We start from the raw sequence: 7,156 nt of genomic DNA on the forward strand, positions 1-7,156 counted from the left end.
GGAGGAACTTTCGCCTCAGCTAGTCACATTATTCGTGGAAGGAAATGGGTATTGATCGGTGGAAAACTGGCCAGCCCGTCCCCTTTTTATTGTGGTGCGCGCAAGTCGCTTTGGTCGAGCGGCTGCGGCCCGACGGCGGGCCGGCTCTCCCCCGCGCTGTAGAGAATGTTCTGTAAAACCTGCCGGTAACCTACCTACCCAGCCGCCTGGGCCTGCTCGCCCGCAGCCATTAAGGACCGTGGAATCCAGAACGGGCCAGGTCCTGGAGGATGTGCAGAGGAGGAAGCCATTGGAGGATGCCCGAAATGGACTCGCGTACGAAAATTGCAGTTTTTCACCTGGAATACCGGTAGGGCAAGCGAACCTTGGACGGCCATTACGAGTGTACGTAGACCGTGCGCCGTGCGCCGGGAGTCTGAGAGCAATGAGACGTCCGCTATGATTACAGTGTACGCGCGTGGCGTGTCTTTTGGATTTTGCACTATTTCGTATTATTGCAGATTTGTTTCGAACTATTTCAGTATTTTTCAAAGGTTACGCGAATATTTCGCCTCCATTTTCGCTCGCAATTATTTCCCGCGCAGTAGTGCGACCTATTTCGCAACTGAATTCCCCTTCGGCTAGGCAAATCCGCCCGCACTGGCGCGTGCAAAGAAACACCCGGTCTGCTATCTTCATTGGCTGAGCGAGAGCGAAGCTCATTACTCCACTGTCCGAAACATTTTGTAGAATTTATACTGATGCATCGATTATCGATTGGCGTTTGGGGCGTTTATTGGATACCCTCTAGTGGATTTCCGAGGCCTCTGATTGGCTGATTTCTAACTAGACAACCGATACAAGCATATGTTTGTACTTTCTCAAAAGGTAACTCGACAAATCAGAAGAAGCTCACTACGAGCTGAAATCAGAGATCCATGGGTCAAGACTCTGGCACGAAATCTGTCCAAATCGGAACTAGCCAAACACCCGAACAGCTGCTCAGGTTCCGTCGCTTCGATTTTGAATTGATTGGTCCTCGACTGTTACTGTGGGAATGTTGGGATGTTGCGGGCGCCGGGGGATCACCCCTGATCATTACCTGTTAACTCATCTCGGGTGTCAGTGCCGCAGGCCTCGCTACATGTGCGCCAAGCGCGTCGCAGTCTAAGTGCGTTTCATAAGATATAGCGAAGCCTGGTACGCGAGACGTGGTCTGGCCTGGCACACATAGGTAGTCATAATTAAAGCGAATGTCGCATCGCATTCCGTGGTGCTAAGCAAATGTCCTTAAGGGGAAAACGAAGCTAGTGTTGTAAATCATCGTAAACCATGCTTTATTTACTTTTGCATCCATGCCCGCCTGTAAAAACAAACGCGACCAAATGCTGGCGTAGAACCCAAACAAACACAAGCGGCATTAAATTATTAATCCTCGTTGCATAACGCGCCGCAGGCGCCGCGCGTAAACCCCGAGGTGGATGCAACAACACGTCGGCAACGGACGGGGATGAAAAATTGCGAGCAACACGTTGGAAATATATATACGGGGCCTGCCGCCGTTGCTCGCGAGAGAAAGCTCAAGGAGCGTCCAGAACAACAAACGGATACAGTCCGGCGCGCCGCCTGTCGCCGCGAGGCGCGCTCAGTCCAGCCGCGTCCAGATAACGTGAGGGAGTTCGAAGTTTTGAACCCGCGGCTCATGAGCGGGCTCAGCAAACAGGTGGGGCTTTGACGAGGCATTTGCTACTGAAACGATTTAGAGAGGGCACTCAAAACGGTTCGGCTCAAGACTGATCAATTTCCAGGTTCCACAACTTTGTGAGTAGGAAATTAGAGATACTAAATATTGAGCTCTTTCTTATTCCAGTAAAATCAAAGTATTGTGAGATCCTAACTGTCAATTTTTGTGGCCATCGTAGAGGAAACGCACGTCCGGATGACGGGGACCTCCTTGAGACGGCTGGATTGCATTGGGCCAATGAATAAGCCTGCGATGAGCGCGACTGCGCGCAGTTCAATTTTAAAAAGGGTTACGCGACTGCTTGTTTGTGTGTTTGGTCCGAAAACTTTGAGCATTCGCTCAACTCTGAGGGAGATAGCGGCTAGTGGAACAGTGCAGATCTGTCTCTCTCGATCCGGATCGCACACCAATCGAGCTGTCGGGCACGTGCGCACCCTACGGATGGAGGCAAGAAACAAGAAACATAGGGAGCGTTGCAAAGCTGTGGAAACCCACGTGGCAGGTTAACTACCCCCCCCCCCCTCCTTTTCCAGCACAAGACGCGATTGGGACATGTTTAGAGTCGCCAGCGATATGGAAAAAATGAGATCTGCAGTAACCAGGCAGCATAGCAAGCGCGGAGCCTCGGCCAGAGCGGGCTTCGGAAGATATTTATTTAATTAACGATGTAGCAAGTACGCGCGGCAGTGCGTGCAGGCGGGGCGGGGCGAGGCGGGGTAACGAGGAACGCCCTCCCAGAAGGAGAACTACTCTTCCACGCACTAGCCGCGCCGATACCAACCACCACCCAAGGGGAACAAGCCTGGAACAAGCCTACCCCCATTCACACATCGACAGGTCGGCGGCGCGGCGTAGCGTGGCGTAGCGTGGCGCAGCGGCCCGTCTCAGTTCGGTTCCCAAAGCAGCCTCAGCCTAGCCACGCGGGGCGGGGCGGGGCACATCGGCCATCTCAGTTCAAAACTACACGCACTGCCTACTTGCAGGCCTGTCATTCGGCGGCTAAACGAAGGGAAACCATTGGGGCACAAGTAATACACTGCTAACCAATCCAAAACAAATCAAACAAAACCAATACACACAATGCTGCTTGCAAGCACACACAAAGGGGAGTGTACCGGGTGATTCAGAGAAGACGCAGGTGCAGGCGGGTTTGCCAACCCTCTCTCCCGTAAGGCGCCATGGCCCCTTGCGGGTACGCAAGCCCGCCCGCACCTTGCGTCTTCTCTGAATCACCCGGTACTTGCCATAGTACACACAAGGAAGCGTGCACTGGGAGTATCGTATCAGAGCGGACGCAGCAGCAAGCAGCAGTGTTGCGGGATTGCATACCCTATCTCGCCTTACAGGCGGAGGGAGTAGAAAAACGATGCAAACCCATACAACTCTGCAGCGTCTGCTCTGATGCACCCGGTACCTTACCTATGGTAGGCACACACTTCCTTGTGTGTGCGAAGTACACTGTTGGGTGTGCTAGAACCGGCTAGGACGTTGAAATGAGCACGTCAGCTTCGGTCTATCAGAGCACTGAGCTTCCCTGCTTTCCACGCAAAGGCTTATGGTGAATTTCGCGGTAGAATGTTGTGCAGTGTATTATCACTACACGTAACTGCAGTAGTGCGTGTTGATGACCAGGGCTTACGGCCACGAGCACGTATGCCAAAGCGACATAAAATATTACGACGGTGCAACCGACAACCACGGAAATGGGGAAGGAAGGGACAAAACGGTCGTGACCCAGAAAGACGCGCATCTCCCGCTCCAGCAGCAGTCATCAGCCGAGGGGGTTATGTATCGCACACGTCCGAATAGGTTTTGGTACGTGCTCCAGGGGTGCCAACCCAGCCCGCCGTGACGCAACGGCCGCGAGTTGGGTTGGCACCATCGCCACTCTGGCCTTGCCCTTTGAGGTTTTGGCGCGGCGCAAAAATGTCATTACTGCCCTTTCGACGACATTCCGACTTCCCGCGCCGCGCCGCGGCATAACCATAGATGCTTTAGCTTTGGCCTCACAAAAGATTCAAAGGACGCAAACGGGGGAGGTGTTCACACTAAATAATGGGAAGGTACCATTTTGTCCCAAGAAAAGACGCAATTTCGTAATCATTCGCTTGATATAAATTCGTAACAGTTACAAAAGACAATTTGAACCAGCCCCGCAATACAAACCGCCCCGATAGGATAGTGCAATATGTCCCGAGGAAATGATATTCACATATTAGCGACAATTTTGGGGAAATAAAGAAAGTTATTTCCCATTCACAGGATTCCAGCGATGGGAACATTCCGCGGGCCAGCAAAGAGACCGTAATTCGTCTAGTAGAGCTGGTGTACTCTTTCTGGGTGTACGCGACGCGTAAGTAGCCGCACAGTCGATCTATCATTTAGGAAATTGAGCGACCAGCACTAAGGTTTCGTTGCGTCCTCGACAGTGGCCCAGTGCGGTTCTTCCAGCAGAGCCTCTACTACTCCACTGTCCCGCCCGCACTTCACGGCGTCCAGCCCGCATGGCGTCAAATAGTGGGCGTGGTAAGAAAGGAAAATAGGGGGGGGGGCAGCAGATTCCAGCTTTTCACTGAGCAACGACATTCAGTCCTAATGACGGTGAGAAACACTGTCACCACTCCCGCAGCATCCTCCTCCTCCTGATGAGCTCCCTCCCTCCCTCTCACTTCACCCTCATCTAAACTTTCGAGAGGCGGAGAGGAGGGGGAGGGGGGCTATAAATTGTGACGCGAAAAATGCGGACGCGGCGGACGCGGGACCATCAAGGTTTCGCCTGAAAACTGCGTTATTTCTCGATTTGTGGTGGAGGTGCCTTCTCTTTGTTGTGAGTGTAGGTACCTTTATTCGTACACAGTCAATAGCGCGGGGATGTGAAATTACTACTGCGCTTGGTAAAGGGGAGGTAGTGGTGGTGGTCCGGTTTGCGAAAGCTCGCATGGCACGGTACTACATGCAGACTCAACTTCACTTTACCATGCGCCAATTTTACACACTCCATAGTACTTGCGTCACGGAGGTCTTAAAGGCTTCAGAAGGCCTTCCCTCTCGCAAACAGAAGAAGGGTTATGAACGGCAAACTGCCGTGTCGTAAAATAAAAGCAAAAAAAGCGGTAGAACGCAAATTTTTTGTTCCTGTCGAAAGTGCTTTTTCTAATTTGCAAAGACTTTAAAGAATAATACTGGAGTCGAGCAGAACGGTTTACTTCCACTACCGCCGTGCGACAGGGGAGGGACAGCCGCGCAGAGGAAGTCACAGACAAAAAGGGGGAAAAAGGAGAAAAGCAGCCCAGAGACAAGAAAGGCGGAGGTGTAAAAACAATATATGTATCTGCTAACCAGGCTTCCAGTCTGCCAAGTCACTAATCAGGGCAGCGCAGCAGGAGGGGAAAGGGCGGGGGGAGCTACGGCGAGGCGGCGCGCGATTCCACTTCCGGCTGCCGGACGAGCAATCCGCACGGACGTAACGAGTCCATTTGATAACAAAACAGACACTGTAAAAACAACAATAGTAGGTTGTATACGGGAAAATTTTCCATGAAGCGAGTCGTAAAATTACAGTCTATAATTGTAAAGTTACAAGCCTTTACGTATCGACTTGGAATTCATTGACGAGCTGTCTGGCGTAAATATGCGAAATTCTGACGCTTCCCGTACCCCGAAAACCCCTTCAAGCATTGCAGTTCTGGGTGCAAGCGAAGAGGGCGATCCCTCAGGACCAGCCTTGATGCACCCTCACGGTACCCACGTTTTACAGAGTAAGGCTCAGGCAGCTCACAAGAGCTCACCTCGGCCTACAAGTGCGCGCAGCTCACAATACTAATTTTACTCTCCCTGCGCACCAACCACAGCTGTCGCGCTCAGCCGCCTGCACGGTGCTGCTCGACTTGGCGCCGCGAGGGAAGTCCCGACGTCATGGGTAGCAGAATACTGACCCTACCCAAGAGGGGGGGGGGGCGAGGCGCGGCACCCGGCCAACAGGGAAACTAAACGTTCAGGGCAGACAGCTCAGTACGTGCCGCGGTCAGGCAGGCGGCGCCGAGTCACGGAAAAGAACGATTCGCTGTTCAGTTTCACTAATAGCTAAATGAGAAATGGAAAATTATTTATCAATGTGGCTAAAGAAGTGTTAAGCTACGTAGATAAATGTTCAGTTACCACACCTAAATTTTTAACTAGATACCCAGATATTTTTTCTGGCATAGCTAAATATTGTGCCATGGCTTAATGTTGTGACATAGCTAAATTTTGTGACATATAGCTAAATTTTAAGCTGTTTATTAGTCAACCCCTATATAGCTATTGTTTATATGGTATATTTTTTCCTCCTGCAGGGTGTGTGTGTAGGGGCTTTAAGGCCCCTGGTGCGCGGGGTATCACCCAACCGGCGGCGTGCATGAGGTGGGTTACCGCGGGCCGTCACCGGCGGGACGGGCGCAGCGCCACAATGTGGGTCACACGCGCTTGAACACCGTCGTCCCGCACCAGAGCGACGGGGTGCGACGACCAGGCCGACAAAAAGGCGGCCGCCGTCGTCCATGACCGCACCGCCGCCAGGACGTCGACGCGGCATCGAGCAACAAAAGCGACCCCGCGGGCCGCATCGACTAGTGTGGCGGGCGACCCGCTGCAGCGTCGCGACGAAAATTGTAATGATAACAACTGGACGCGAGGGCGCGGGAGAGGAGAGGTGGGGGTGGCGGCGAGGGCCGGAGGGATCGATTAGCGCGACAACCCCCCCACCCCCTCCCCCCAACACACACACACACACACACACACACACGCGCACACACACACACACACACACACAGGTACACACGCTTTAAATGTCAATACGCCAGGCATCCATGCCCCCTCCCCCTCTGCTGCTGTACGACGGCTACCTACCTCCAGGGAATGCCAGCAGATAGCCTCGCAGCCGGCGACGCTGCCGCGTTCACCCGCAGCGCCGCTATCCCTCGCACCTGTCCCGCCGCTACCCCGCGGGGCCCGCCAGGCTGGAGGCGAGGGGTATCGCCGCCCACGGTCCGACGCGCCCGACACGTACTCCGCCGGCCAGGCCCAAATGATTTACGGGCCAGCGGGCTTTAACGCTAATCATAGAGAGGGGACCTCTGCGCGCCACTCTAGAACAAAAGCGGCGCGCGGCAGATGCGGGGCGGGTCGAGAGGGGGACGCACACGCCACGACGCGGAAGCCAGTCGCACGCCCCCGGTCGTGACATCCAGGGAGCCGGCTGGAATGTCGACCAGCGCAAGGAATGTCAACATTTGCGCAGGAATTCTGCGGCAGCGCCACGCTTTCGGGCCGCTTTCGGTAAAGGCGCGTCAATCCAGCGGCCGGTGGAACAAGCACGCAGCTGGAAGCAAAGGTATGGGGCGGCGCGGAAGGGCGGACGGGTTCGGAGGAGGAGGAGAAATGGAGAAGGCGGCA

This window comes from Frankliniella occidentalis, unplaced genomic scaffold (genome assembly GCF_000697945.3).
Source record: "Frankliniella occidentalis isolate FOCC.00 unplaced genomic scaffold, Focc_3.1 Scaffold69, whole genome shotgun sequence".
Classification (NCBI taxonomy): Eukaryota; Metazoa; Arthropoda; class Insecta; order Thysanoptera; family Thripidae; genus Frankliniella; species Frankliniella occidentalis.